Source organism: Acinonyx jubatus, chromosome A2 (genome assembly GCF_027475565.1).
Source record: "Acinonyx jubatus isolate Ajub_Pintada_27869175 chromosome A2, VMU_Ajub_asm_v1.0, whole genome shotgun sequence".
NCBI lineage: Eukaryota > Metazoa > Chordata > Mammalia > Carnivora > Felidae > Acinonyx > Acinonyx jubatus.
In genome coordinates this window covers 144398603-144413424 of record NC_069383.1, presented here as the reverse complement: position 1 = coordinate 144413424, position 14822 = coordinate 144398603, and the positions used below count along the sequence as shown (strand labels likewise).

General features: G+C 58.4%; 1 protein-coding gene across 2 annotated transcripts in view; it reads left to right on the top strand.

The window, feature by feature from the left end:
* Nucleotides 1–1210: 1210 nt before the first annotated feature.
* PRKCD (protein kinase C delta) overlaps nt 1211–14822 on the top strand; it is a 29674-nt gene continuing 16062 nt past the window's right edge. Inside the window, exons 1-3 of one of the 2 annotated variants that reach the window (XM_053219217.1) lie at nt 1211–1446; nt 4858–4971; nt 5350–5535. The gene's annotated coding sequence lies outside the window, so the exon portion shown is untranslated. The remainder of the gene's footprint in view (nt 1447–4857; nt 4972–5349; nt 5536–14822) is intronic. The other variant, XM_027038961.2, reaches the window with a different exon arrangement.

Below are 14822 nucleotides of genomic sequence, written 5' to 3'. Positions count from 1 at the left end.
ACAGAGTTTTGGGATCCACACCTCTGCCAGGGCTCTCCATCCCTGGAGGTCTCACTAAACACCTCCTCCTCCCAATCTAACCACAGCCCCATGACCCACCTGGTCTGTCCTGTACTCCCCATACATCTTTCACAACCCAGGGTCCTCCAACCTGCACAATGTGGCAGCCTCTGTCCCTATCCATTCTCCCAGGAGGCCACTCCAGTGTAACAGCTGCCACCACCTGCTCCTTGAGAAAACCAAAGTCTCTGCCATGAGCCCCTTGGATCAACTCAGGCCTCCTCAGGAATTGCCCCTCATTTCCAATCATTAGGCTTCAGCAGGGAAGAGCTGTCTAGGTGTTCCCCTGGAAGGTCTGGGACCTGGAACCCTCTTCTTTGCCTGTGGAAAATGACATTTCTTTGGAGTATGGAGTCATCAGCTCTTTCCTTTCTGAGCTTTGAAGGCAAGGGAATGGACTCCTTGGGTCCCTCACCATCCCCAGACTTTAGGCCCAGAGGGTACCCAGTGAATGAATGAGTTATGCCTGACAACCAAGTTTCAAGTGTGGAAGGAAGCTCAGGTGCCTATTAGGGGCGGTGGGGAGCTATGGACGGTGGGGGGCAGGAGAGCAGAAAGCTGAGGGGTCAGGATAGGGGCTGCTCCTGGAATCTCTTGACCAGCAGTGATGAACCAGCTAGAGCCTCCCACCCTGGAGCTTTCTCAGCCACTCTCAGGGCCAGGGACGGGACGAGCCGGCCTGGCAGCAGACACCGGACCCAGCCGCGTCTGCACTCCCACCAACAAAAAGGGGCGGGGGGGAGAGAGAGAGAGAGAAAGAGAGAGAGACCGGGCGCGGCGGGCCAGCTGGCCGGTGGGGAGTCCCGGGCGTGGGCGCTGGGAGCTGGGGAAGCCCCGCCGGCACCTCCCAGGCTACGGTGTGAGAGGGGTGGAGAATGGGGTGGGGGGGTTGGGAGAGCGTCCTCCTCCCGCGGGCCTCATTGTCCTCCTCTGTAAAGTGGCGCCCCTTCTGAGGGCTGGTACGCGCGCCAAGGTCTGGCAGGGGCCGAGGTGCGCCGGGACCGGCCGAGAGTGACCGGCACCGGGAGGCGGAGGCCGGGACCCCCTCCTCTCCGCGGCGGGGGCGGGGCCTTAGGGGGCTGGCCCTTGTGAAGGCGGGCCCTGAGCGGGGGCGGGGCCGTGGCAGGCACCTGGGTGAGGTCGCGCCGCCCCGCCCCCTGGCACTTCCGTGTGCAGCGGCTCGAGAGAGGGAGGCTGCGGCACCGGGATCCCCGGAGCGACCCTCGGCATCCGCCCGCCGCGCTGAGGCCCGGACGGGACTCAGCGGCCTCCGGGCCCGTCCCGGTCGGGCCCGCATCGACCCCCAGTCCTCGCGCGCGCCCCGGAACGGAGCACGGAGCTGGACCCCAGACGTCGAGACCCCTGGCGCCTGGAGGTGCGCGGGAGGTGAGTGAGGGCCGGGACCGGACGAGGGAGCCGGGCTACCCTTAGGGCGCGCCGCCCCTCCCTTCCCCCTCTCCAATCCGGTTCTCCTTTCCAAAACTGAGAAACTGAGCCGCGGCCAGCGAAAGTCCCCGCCGCGCTCCGAGACCCGCCGGTGCCTCCGTCCCCGGTCCGTCGGTCTGTCCCTCCGTTCAGCGGTACGGGCCGAGGCCCTCTCGTTGGTCTGCTCCCGGCCTCTCTACCCGCCAGTATGTCCCTAGACCCTCCGAGCGTCCGCCCGTCCCCGTCGATTCCCTGGGGCCCTCGGTCGGTCCATCTGTCCCCACCCCCTCTTGTGTTCCCGCGTCCGCGTCTTCCTAATCTTGATCTGTCTGTCCTTAGACCTCCGCGTGCCCCACCCCCACCGCACCTCCCGCCGCCCCTGGATCCTGTCCTCCCAGAGCCGCGCCCCCAACCCACGCTCGTCGCCCCCTGCCGGTCCCGCAGCCTCTCCTTTTCTACCGCGGAGCAGAAGCCAGGCCGCCTGCCTTGCCTCGCCGCCCGCCCCTGGGTCCCTGCCCGGCCCAGCCGGAGCGGCGCCTCCTTCTCGCTCGCTCTCTCCTTTCAGTCTGGGTGTCTCTCTCGGTCTTTCTCCATCTGTCTCCGGCTGGGCGTGGCTCCAGTCTCCACCATCCCCCTGACCGCCCCACCCCTCCGCCCCTCTGAGCCCCCTCGCCTAGAGGCCCCTTCCAGGTCCCGTCGGTCCTAGCCCCTCCGCAATTCAGACGCCACCCCTCCCCCTGTGGGTCCCGACCAGGTGAGGGGAGAGAGTGGAGGAGATTCGGGGTGAAGAGGCTGGAGGTGGGCACCGTCAGAACTGTCCTACTTCTCTGACTCTCATTTCCTCCCGTGAGAAGGGAGAGCCCCACTAAGCCCCCCACTCACACCTGGTCAGAAGGATTTGCTGTGCGTAAGAGCATCCCCTTCTCCTCTGGTCCCTACCCTATACAGTTGGACTTGACTCCTTGTAATGAGTTGCCTGTATCTGGACATGTAGGTACATTGTGTGTCTGTGTCTGCCTGTGTGTTCTTTGTCACTGTGTCTGGAACTTGCCTCTGTGGTCTTTTCCCACCTGTGTGCCTTCCCTATGTACATGTGTGTATGTCTGTGTGTCCTGAGGCTCTGTGTGCCCTTCGCAACTCTGTGTGCACTATGTCTTGGTGTGTTCTTTATCACCAGACTCCCGTCAATGTGTTGGGGTGTGTGTGTGTCTTTGTGTGCCTATGTGTCCCTTGTGTGTCTGGACAGTCCTATGTTGTACACTGGGTGTGCCATGGTGACCCACTGGCCAAATACATTTGAGCTGTTAGTTTTGGGAGCCTGTGTTAGAGTGTTAGCCCACCAGGCTCATGTGTGTGTCTGAGTGTGGGTATGTGTGTAACACTCGTTCTTCCTCTCCCTCTGCTACTGAGCCTCTGTGACCAGGCTGACCTGGTCACCAAGGGAGGGGACTGGTCCCTTGAGTTTCCTTGTTCCTGCTGTGGACTGAGTTGGGGTGCGGTGGACAGGCCGGTAGAGGGCAATCCTGTGTGTGTGTGTGTGTGTGTGTGTGTGTGTGTGTGTGTGTGACGTAGAGGTGTTTGGACAGCTATACCTAGCTATAGGCTGGTATAAGGGATCTGGTGTGTTCAGAACTGTGGCTGGGCGAGACTGGTGAGTGTGTGACTGGTGGGAGACTCACAGTCTGACTGTATGAAACTGCCAGTCTGTGTGCTAGGGAGTCCCTGTGATTGTAGGGAACCGAGAGTGTGGTGCCTGCGCCCCAAGGTGACAGTGCTGGGTGGGAAGGTGAGAGCCCCAGTGTGTGTGAGCATGTGGGAGGCTGTGAGGGTGTGGATGTGCACGGGGCATCTCAAGGCCAGCCCTGGTTCCTGGGGAGTTGGGGAAGGCCTCTATCTCTTGCCTTCCTCTGCTCCCCCAAGTTGAAGGATACCCGAGGGCAAGTCTTTGGGTTTGCAGTGCTGTGACCAAGACCTAGGGCTCAAATACTCACTGTGCCTCTTACGGGCGCAAGACTGGGGCTAAGCCTCTCTAAGGCTGAGTCCCCTTACCTGCAGAACGGAGAAAGTTGCTGTGAGGACTTGAGGTCCTGTGTCAACAGTCCTCTAACACAGGCTTGCTTGTCAGAGCTCAGCACATGCTAAGTCTTATTTGGAGACCACTCCCCACTGCCTACTCTATGGTCTCCATTTTCCTGAGAGCTGGGCTAATAAAAGCCCAGATAGTCCCCCACTCAGTTTCTTTTCTGTGATGTGTCTGGTGCCCCCTCCCATGCCCTTTACCAGACTGCTTTCGGAAGGGCTGAGGGCTGGCAGAGACCCCAGCAGCCTTATTCAGCCCACTTGACACCATTTAGCTGCCACAGCTAATTGGAGTTTAAATTCAAATTAGAAATAAAGTACAGACAAACCTGAGGATGCCTCAGTCCCTAGGGAGCAGTGATGAGGGTCTTCAGTGGGAGGAGGAGCTCACATCTTGGGGAGAGGAATCTTTTGTGGAGGCCCAGGCCTTTCAGCCAGGAGACCTGGGACACCTTGCTGCCATTGCCATTCCTTCCTTCTAGGATCTCTCTGGGCCTCAGTTTTTTCAGCTGTATAATGGGCACAATATTAATGTGAGAATCACCTGAGCTAAAAGGTATAAAACAAAGAATAAAAAAGTGTCATGAGGCACCTGGGTGGCTCAGTTGGTTGAGCATCCAACTTCTGATATCAGTTCAGGTCGTGATCTCCTTGTTCAGAATCGAGCCCCTCGTAGGGCTCCATGCTCAGCGTGGAGCCTGCTTAAGATTCTCTCTCTCCCTCTCTCTCTCTGCCCCCTCCTTCAAAATAAATAAATAAACATTTTTTTTAAAATGTCACTATTCATTTGGTACTCCCAAGGTGAGTCTAGCACAGGAGCTATATCATGCCGCATCACTGGGGCCTCAGAACCACCTGGAGAGATGTAGTCTCCTCATTTTAAAGATAAGATAAACTGAGGCTCAGGGAAATTACCCCAGGCCACAGAGCAGTGGCTCCCCCAATTGCCACTAGGTCTCCTAAGTCATAGGGCAACCTCTTGCAGACAGGAAGATTAGGACAACCTCGGGCGGACAGTGGGAGCTTTCTTGCTGCGTCTGTAGTCTGGAAATGCTCTGAGGGCTGAGACACAGCGATCCAACCCCTAGCGTGGAGAGGACATGGGGCCAGTGCCCTGGAGAAGTTGGGCCCAACACTCCACCTCACAGAAGAGAAAACTGGGTCCAAAGAGGCTGAGGCCTCAGAGCCAGATGGGGCTGAGCCGGGCCTGCGTTGGTCGTTCTGGGGCTGACTGATGGGGAAAGCCTGTTTGGCAGTGCCTCCCAGCTCAGCTGTTGCCTCTTGGTCCTGCAGGTCTGCCTGGAACTGGCCCAGGTGAGGGCAGCGGACCTATTTCTGGTGGTGGTAGTGTGGCGGTGGCCGCAGCGGGAGCCAGGACTGAGGGCAAGGGGGAGCCAGGAGCCCCAGGTAAGACTGGATCCTCCTAGACAGATGGACATATGGACAGTGTGCCGGGGTGGCCTTCCTCTTTGGGGTCCTCCCCATCTGCTGGGGCTGGGGCTGGGTCGGGTAGGGGAAGGGTCACACAGAGTCCCTGGGTTGAGTGAGGGGCCTGGGTGCCCAGAGCGGGCAGCAGTTGGCCTTGCCTATGAGGGCTCCCTGCCTGACACTGGCTCTTGGCCCAGGGAAGACTGTGGCCTTGGAGCACAGAGGCCTGGGGCCCACCGGCCGTCTGGGGTGAGGAGGGGTGACATTTTGCTAGTCAGTTAGAAAGAAGGAGGGGCATGTGCCAAGGGTTCAGGGTGGATGTATCAGCTTTTCTATGGCCTCTTGTCTCTGCCTCAGGCTGTTCTCATCATCTCACAGGGAAACTGAGGTTTGCCCTGGGCCCCACAGTGGGTTGGACACCAAACTGAGGATGGAATGAGGTCTCTCCTGAGTTCTTTTCCACATCCCAGTTCCCTCATTTGCCCATCTTCTCTGGGGTGAAGGAGAGATACACAATTCTCCTCCCCAGCCTCCAGATTCTGGGTGAGTTAGGCAGTCTCTAAGTAATACTGGGGAAGGCTGCACTCTCTCAGGCTCCTTATAAAGCTAAAGATTCCTCCTTTTGGGGCCAGACCTCCTTCCTTCTGCCCTCATTATAATGAAAACAGCCCTGAGAGTTACCTATCGAATGTCCAAAGTTCAGTGGATAAGATTCTGGGGTGTGATTGGGGGGGGTTGCTGAGGGCACTTGGAACCTAGGGAGTGACAGTGGGGAGGGGTGGCAAAGGTGGTCTTTCCTCAGGGAAGCCTCCCTGATCAACCCCTGCTCCTGCCCCTACTGCCCCACTCCCGCCCCTACTGGTATCTACAGGTTTTCGGGGGGCAGCAGGGGTGGGGGGTGGTGGTGAATAGATCAGTGGGGGCTGTGCTCTCAGAGCTTAACTTGGAGGGGAAAAAGGGCAGGAGGGCAGGAGGGCAGGGCCCTGGCTCCTGGGATGGGAGTGGGGGCTAAACAAGGGGAGGGTCATCATTGGGTCTGCTGTTTATTCAACTTACCATCAAACCTGGTGAGGGGAGGAGGTGACGTGTCCTTGGCGGGCTGGAGGCCTCTGCTACCTGAGGTCAGGGACCCACCCACTCCCAGCCCTGAGCCTCATTCCCTAAGAAATTCAACCAATTAGTCTTGGAGCCAGCCCACTTTCAAAGCTCAAACCTCACCTCCCAGCCGGCGCAGACACAGATATGCTCACACAGGGATATAGAAACTGAGCTGCCCTCTGCGCCCAGGCCTGCACACCCTCAAGTGCCCACACACACACCACACATGCGCACACACATCCACAGGCATGCTCAAACACGCACTCGGGTGCTCGGCCAGTCACCCTTGCATTCAGAAGCCTGCCCACACACACCACACTGCCCATCCTGGGTCAGGAAACGGGGTCCTTGGTCAGGGTCACAACCCAGCCTGCGTCTGGCACTGAGGGTGAGGTTTGAGGTGTGGTTGTGACCACAGGTGCTCCAGGGGGCTGGGCCACACCAGGAGGTGGGCTCTGCCTGCCCAGGCATTCACCAGCCATCCTGCTCACCTGGGCCAGGCCCCCCCCCCCCCCACCGGCTGACCAGGACTCGGTAGGGGGTGGGGGGAGGGACGATGGGGGACGACTTCAGCTGTGCTGGCACCGTTTGTGGCTGCTGCCGCAGAGGAGGAAGTGGGCTGCCTGTGGTCATGGGGCTAAGGTGCTCGAAGGTGGGTGGGGGTCCAATCAGTTCCTCTGTCCCCGCAGTGTCAGTGCCCACAGCAGAGTTGCTGGGCTCTGGCGACTGGGAGGCAAGCAGGGTACTTCTCCCAGGGCGGTCTGTACACTTTCCAAGGCCTGGGCCCAGGGAGAGATCTGTCCATCTGAGGTGTTTCCGGAGGCTCACTTCCCTTGGGCTGCCCAGGAAGTGGTTTCAGAGTGGGACTGACCAGCCCTCCGGCTGTGGCCTGCCCCGCCCCGGCCTTGCCTGTGAGGGGAGCAGGGCCTGGCCAGTGGGTTAGGCTGACTGACCAGGCTTCCCGCTGCCAGGGCTGACCAGGCCTTGACAGAGGCCCAAGGAGAGGGCTCGGGGAGCTGAGGCTATGAAGTCCCCTGCAACCCCCATCACCCCAGCTCCTCCTTTCCTCTGAGCTCAGAGGCTCAGAGCGCTAACTCTGGCAGGCAGAGCCGCATCGCGTGAACTGGCGTCGGCTGGGTTGCGTCTCAGGGATTAGCCGGCTCCAAGCTGTACGAATGAACTTGGACAAGTGGCTTTGATGCCTGGTGCCTCATCTTTCTTCTCTGACAGATGAGACAATGATAGCATCCATCTTCCTGCGGTTGTGCCGGAAGCTACAGATAATGTATGCAAAGTAGCTAGCATCTTGCCTGGCACTTTATTAGTGTTTAAGGGGTAGAAACTGGAGTTATGTAAAGCACTTAGCACTCAGTTTGTGGTAACAATCCCCCAAAACAGCAAGTGGTACTGATGGTGGGGTTATTATCGTCTGAAGGCCTGGGCACTGGCCCAGTGTCACAGGGCCAGGTGGCTGCACAACGCGGCTGAGAAGCCAGGTCTCAGGCTCCTTCACTCCCGCTCTGTTCTGCCTCCCGGTGGCAGTGCTGCAGGGTGGGGAGGGTACGTTCCATGTCCTCTGAGGAGAGGAGCTGCAGGGCGGAGCAGCTGTGCCCACTCAGCAGCCCAGCCCCCTCACTCCCTTTCAAAGGGAGGAAAATAGATCTCATGACAAATGGATACAGGGAAGAGAAAGGCAGCTGCCTGCTGCCCCCTCAGCCTCCCCTGGGCCCCTTCCCTGACTCTGGTCCCCTGCGGGACGTTGGGCCTGGAGAGACTGACGCTGGTGATGGGGGGTGGGTGGTGAGCCCTCCTGCCAGACCGCCTGCCCTTTGGACCCCTGGAGTCAGCCTGTGGACTGGGAAGGGGGTAGACATCTGGGGATAGAAACTCCCCCTACACACATGTCCATACATACATCCTTGACACGTGGCAGCTGGTGACAGGGACATGATTGTGCTAGCGACAGGGAGGGGAAGCCCTTTGCTATCCAGGGCCCAGAGGCTGGGGGCCTCGGGTGTTGGTGTGGTAATGATAGTGGTATTGTAGGCGGGGGCCAGAAGACTGGAGGGCTGGAGATTGGCAGGGGCCTGGGCTAGGAGTTTTGAGTGAGGGCATATCCTGAAGGTTTAGGAGCAAGACCTCTGCAAGCACCAGACGGACCTGGGTTCGAATTCTCACTTGATATTTACTGGCTGTGTAGTCTTGAGCCAGGGACTAGACTGCTTTGAGCCTCAGCTGCCTCATCTGTGAAATGGGAAGGTCAAGGAGTTGTCCATTTGAGACCTGAATGATAAGGAGCCAGTGTGTGTTTCAGAGGAGGGGCAGGAAGACAGAACAGCAAATGCGGAGACTCCTAAGCGGGAAGGAACTTGGCTGTTCAGGGAACTGAAAGGGGTCACTGTGGCCTGGGGCAGAGGAGTGAGGGGAAGGCAGTGGCCGAGGAGGTCAGGGAGGGTGGGTCAGGCCCGGGGGAGGCGCCTAGGCTTATTGGGAAGGAAAAGGTAACCATTAGGGACTTGGGCAGGGAGTGACGAGATCTGCCTTAGTTGCTGGGGCAGAAGGACTGTGGGGCCAGAGCAGAGGATGGAGAGCAAGCAGGTACAGAGCCTGGGGAAGGTGATGGGGTGCTAGGATGGGGACAGCGGTGGACAGAAGAGATGACTTCAGGGTAGAATGCAGCACAGAACTGATGGTGATGCTGTGTGGGGAGGAGGGTGAACCCCCCACCTCCTCTGGTGTCATGGGGCCAGTGCTGGCCCTGCTAGGAGATGAGGGGACACTTGCGTGGAGGACATGAGGAGGCCTGGCTCAAGTGCATTTGAGTGTCTCTAGAGCATGGTGAGCTTGGGGAGGCAGGTGGGCCCACAGGCAGGCCTGGAGTTTGTGGGACCTGAGCTGAAAGCAGAGACATGAGAGTCAAGAGGTAGCGTGCAAGCCTGGGCTGGGGAGGACGGGGTTCGGCGGGTCTTTGGTGGGAAAGTTCAAGAGGCCCTCGGTATGGGGTTGGGATGGCTGTCCCTCGAAGGTCCCTGCCAAGGTGCCCAGGAGGGCAGGCTTGCGGTGGCTGAGCCACTGTTTTCACAACAGCCCCGGAAGCTTTGGATCATGTCACTGGCTTGTTGGGTAAACAGGCACAGTGGAGCGGCTAGATCAGATGCTTGCTTGGTGTGGGCTGCAGGGGCTGGGAGCCCGGACCAGGGTGGAGGGAGACAGGAGGATTGCAGGGCCTTCTAGAACTAGGGCTGGAGAAAGCTTGTGGGTCTGAATTATCAGTACAGGGAGACCGAGGGCCTGAGAGAGAGAGCAGCTAGCCCAGGGTCTGCCAATGGTCTCAGGCTGCCTTTGCCAAGCCTGGTCTTTTCCCAGAGCAGCAGTCCAGAGCAGGGCATTACAGGGGTGGGAGGCTGGAGAGAGCCCCTTTAACACTGATCCTGGTGACAGGACGGCTGGAAATGGGCAGGGGGGCAGGTGTGGAGAGGCCAGGTGTGAGGGTGGAGGTGGTGATAAGGATGATGGTGCCAGGTCTTGCACTCAGCACAACCTCCTAGGCAGGGCAAGATCACTCCCTTTTACAGACGGGGATGCCAGGGCACCTTCACCAGGCTCACAGGGCACCAAGGAGCAGACCAGGTCTGAACTAGACCTGTCCAACCCACACCCAGACCCCCACTCCTAAGTTCCTGTGTTCACTGCCCGCCATGGGATGGCATGCCATGGCCCTGCCTCTCTCCCGGCTTCTCCCGATCCCCAGATGGGGAGGCGTCATCCGAGCCCTGCTCCCCTTGTGGTGATGGGTGGCAAAAGCCTTAGGTGCCCATTTCACCTTCTCCCAAACACAGAGATTAATGTCAACTATGGGGAGAACCATGGGAATCTGGAAGGAGGCCTCTGGGGGTGCAGAGGGACAAGGTGGAGGAAGTAGACTCGGGGCCCACCTCTTTGGAGGCTGGAGGAGGAACCATTCCCACCCCCAGGCACACAGACATGCCCTCACCCCACAGGAGGCCAGGTGGCCAGTTCCAGAGTTAGAACTGGAGGGTCCCCCTCTGCCTCCCCACGGGACTGCCCCATCGGCTTTGTGGCTTTGGGTGAATTGCTCTCTTTTTGTTGAGTTCTGCTCAGTGAGTCTGAGCTCACTGGAGGTCATGTGTGAGGTACCTGGCGTGGCCGTCCCACCTGACAGGTGTGAACCTTCCCCTCCTTCCGTGTGCCAGGCCTCGGACTGCCACCTGTGACCCCCGGTCTCGTCCTCAGCCTCCGCTGTCCCCTCAGACGGGTGGGCGGGGAGGCCTGCCCAGTGATGTATGCGACTGGCCCACTTCTTCCTCTGTGCACTTTGGACTTTGCTCTGGGCCAGGAGGGACTTTCTCTGCCTCCTTCCATGGAGAGGCCCAGGCTGCCTGACACCCAGCTGCTGTTTCCCTCCTTAGCCGTTGTGCCCCAGGGGCTGTGGTCGAAAAGGCTACATTTGGACATTCCTGGTGCCAGACCCTAGCCAGATGTGTGTGGGTGCTTCCAGACTTGTGTGTTTATCCCTGTGTCTGCCTGGAATATCTCTGTCCATTGTGCTGGTGATACCGTGTGTGCACACAGATCTCTCTGTGCTTATGAGTACATGAGGGTATCGATGTCTGTCAACAGGTGACAGCGGTTGTGGGGGGTGGTGTTTCTCAGTGTGTGTCACTGAGTCATCCTAGGAGTGTGTATATGCCTGTGGTTACAACCATCTGTGTGTGTGTCTAACTGCAAGCAGGGTTCCCCATGTGTAACTGTGTGTTTGGGTTGGTGGGTGTGCCCGTGTGTGCACACATGTGCGGTTATTCTGGGAAAGACCCTCATGTACCCCCCACCCCAGCTCTTCACAGAGGCCCCCTTGTCCTCAGTCCTGCCATGAAGGGGCCTTTGTTTCTCTCTCAGGGGGTACCTGGAACTCTCCCTCTGACTGAGCCCAGGGCTTCCCCAATCCTAGGACTAGCTGAGTGACTCAAGCCTGGGCCTGGCATGGACTATGCCCCCAAGAAGGTCCTATCCTCACCCCTCCCCTTACCATGTGCTGGCAGGAGTGAGTGTGAGCCAGTGACAGCCAGGGTCCCAAGTCTTGCCTCTCAGACCCTTCCAGATCCTCTGACTGGCTGGGCAAGCTGCACCCCTGCACATCTCTCAGATTGAAGCCTGGTCCCCATTCTACCCCAGCCCCTCTCGCTCCCTTCCACTCACTACCTGAGCAGCGGTCATATCCTCCTCTGTAATTACATATTTATGTGACTGTCCCCCACCTTCCTAGCTGTGAGTTCCATGGCCCAGTATGTCTTGTCACTGTGGTGCCTGCTGGCTGGGCCTGAGGAGGGCTGGACTGGGCCTTTGGGACTTAGAGCCCCCACCCCATCGTGTGCAGAATTATGTCACCACCTGTACGTGCTTTCCTGGGAAGAGGGTCCACATCTTTCATTGGTTCTCAGGGTATGACCACCCCTTTGCAATTGCAGAGGCTTCACTCATGCTGCTCAGGCCTCACCTGTGATTCCCACTGGATCCCTGTGGACTGGGTCAGCCTGGCAGAATGATTTTTGAATGTCCCCAGGACATTCATATGTGTGGCCAGAGCTGAGAAGCCCAAGACAGGGACTGAGACAGTGCCCAGAGAACAGACCCAGGTCCTCAGCATGCACTTCTCAGACAACTGCACAGGGTACCTGTAGTGAGTACATGAGGCAGGGAAGAAGCTGGCTTCCTGATTCCCCAGGGTTGGCTTTAGAACTGTCTGGAAGGATATGTAGGAATTCAGGATATTCTGGCTGAGGGAATAGCATATGTAAAAGAGGGGGCTTAAAAGCGAGACAGGAGTTCACAGAGTAGCCAGAGGTGAGACCTGAGGTGAAGCAAGCCAGGGCCAGGCTGAGGTCTGGGGTTTCTCCAAGGGCAGTGGGAGCCCAGGAGGTTTCATGGGTTGGTGGTGACTGGGGTCGCTGGGGAAAGGGAGGAGAGTCCACTGCAGTGGTTGGTCTGTGAGGGGCGGGGCAAGAAGGAGCACTCGTGGGGGTTGAGGGTTGGGAGCAAGTGTCTGGACTTGCTCTGGGACTTGGCTATGATCTGAGACCATAGCTGGTCCTCCTCCAAGACAAAGCTGGTCATATGGAGGCTGGGGCACAGGACCTGGTAGAAGGGCCTTAGAGGGGACCTTGCCTAGCCCTTCCCCTCCCCCACCTCCTGCTCTTCTTGATGAGCCCATTTCCTGGGTTGTGAAACCCCTGTGGCCTCTCTGACTTGCTTCCGTCTGGGAAGGCCATCTGGGGAGGCCATCCTCCCTGCCAAGCCCGGCTGCCTTGCCCTGTTGCTGCTCTGCCAGAGTCAGCCCTGCTCCATACTACTGATCACACTGCCTTTCACTCGCCTTCACTCCCACTCTCTGGGCCTCATGTGTCCTCCCTCCTTCATTCATCCTTTTAGGCCCAAGTGGGCTAGACCTTGAACGACTTCCCAGGCCGGGTCTGTATACCGAGGAAATCCTGGGCCGACATTGCCTCCACTTTGCAGCCACCTCCACCCAGCCTTGACTGGCAGCGGGTGGTGCCTTCCATGGGCAGGCGACAGGGGCTGGCCCCAAGATTGGGCAGATATGTGTGGGAAAGGGTTGCATGGGAGGAGGGCGTCTTCTGCCCCAGCAGCTGCCCCGGCTCTGTTTGCTTGCCTTTCTCGACCTCAGCCTGCCCCCTCTTATTTCTCTGGCAGATTTTCTGAGGGAGCCTCCATCTATGTTTGCACACACTCCCCAAGAGCCTGGCCAAGTCTCTCTTCTTGGGGCCCCACTTTGCTCCTCGGTCCAGTGAGCATGTCCCTGTGGCCTATGAGACAGAATCCAGTGCCAGGGAAGGACCGGAGTAGAGGGGCCAGGTCGGGTCTGGGGACCTGGAGACTCTCATTGCAGGACCTCATTCTTGGTTTCCCCCTCCCTGCAAAGAGGAGATGGGCGGGTCAGTGTCTAAAGGTCCATCTCTTAGATATGTTTTGACTTAATGGGTTTTATTTTTCACCTTTAACAAAACTGTTATTGAACAAATCACACGTGATTGCTGTGGAAGAGTTAGAAAGTACACTTCTATTCCGGATGGCACACCTCAGGCCATGTCTCCCACATCACCCCCATTGCTGGAACACACTCACGGGTGTACACGTGGATGTGCAGCATGCACACTTGTCCTCTGTGCCCCAGGAATCCTCACCAGTGCGGTCACTCTGCTCACCTCAAGGTTGGCCTTGTCCACTGCCCTGGACGGCCTGGGAGTACATTGCCCTGGAGGAGGTGACCTGCCTGCTCTGGTCCTGCCCAGCACCACCTTTCCTTACCTCTGGGTGGCTGGTCTAGGGTGGGGTGGGGAGCCAAATCAGTGGGCCCTCATGCCTTGGGACTGGAATCTAGTATGGCCTAGGCTTCCCCAGGTTTTGAGCACCAGAGGCTGGCCCAAGGGGCTGGGATGGGCGGAAAGGTAGAATTCAGGGGTCTGTACCACCCTCATACAGAAAAGGAAGAGGTCCTCAAGGTCAGGTCTAGGGCTGGCCCAGAGGGGGTTGGGCAGATAGACTCTGATTAAGCACAGGGCACCACTCTCCTGGTGCCCTTACCCCTCTCCTCGTTTCCTCTGTCCTCAGTGTCTGTGTGTGGTGCTTGGCACATTTATCTGTCTGTACCTTTGCTCCCTCTTTCCCTTTGTCTCTTCTTCCTGACATGGTATACGGGAAAGAACATCGGCTGCAAGATGCAGGCCTGGATTCAAATCCTTCTACCACTTACTGGCTGTGTGAACTTGGGCAGGGCATTTAACCTCTCCAAATCTGTTTCTTCATCAGTAAAATACCCACTTCCAGAACCAGCACGGACACGAAGTGAGCCAATGCCATTACAAGGTTAATCTGGTGTGTGTTGGCCTTAGGGAAGGATGATCCTTCTTATAAGTGAGGGTGCTGAGATTCACCCCCAGATCCTCTGACTCTGTGTCCAGTACTCCCCCACTTCATAGGGCTGCCTCTGCTATGGGCTGAAGAAACTGGAGAGTAGAGATTAACAGCCCACTGCTAGCTGGGAAAGGCCTGGCTGGCCTCAGCCGGCTCTGAGGGGCAGGTCCTCATGGAGGTCTGTGTGGGATCAGCCCTTGCCACTTCCATGGCCTGGCAGAGCGGCAGTGAGGCTGAGCCAGTGGCCTTCCTTTGGGGCCTGTGGGCCTGGGCCTATTTGCATGGGGGCTATAAATAATCGGCACACCTTGCTTTTGTGCTGTTACTTCAGTCCCTGGTTTCCCCACCAGTGTTCAGACTGCAAGGTAGATGGGCAGCGCTGGCTCCACTGTGCAGGGCCCAAGACCTCTCTCAGGGTCACGTGGTAATAGAAGAAGATCCTGGTTCATGGTGTCTGTCTCCCTCCTGGGGTCTGGGCCGTGCAGTGGGGTGGAGGGCCCATGCCCTAGTTTTAATCTATGAAGTTGGGGCTTGGGTGACCCAACCCTGGGGTTACTGCTGAGTAGCCCCATGGGTCCCCCTCCTCATGGCACTGCGGCCTGGCTGCACAGGTTTGGGGCCAGGGCTGGGGCTTGCTGTGGTTACGGTTTCCCTCCAGTGGCTTCTAACTGAGCAGCAGCTGCTCTGAGTGTGATCATTGGGTGCTGGAGCACAGGCCTGATTGGCGGCCTGCGAGGCTGGGCTCTGCTTCACATTCCTGGGGCTTCTCTGATTCCATCTCC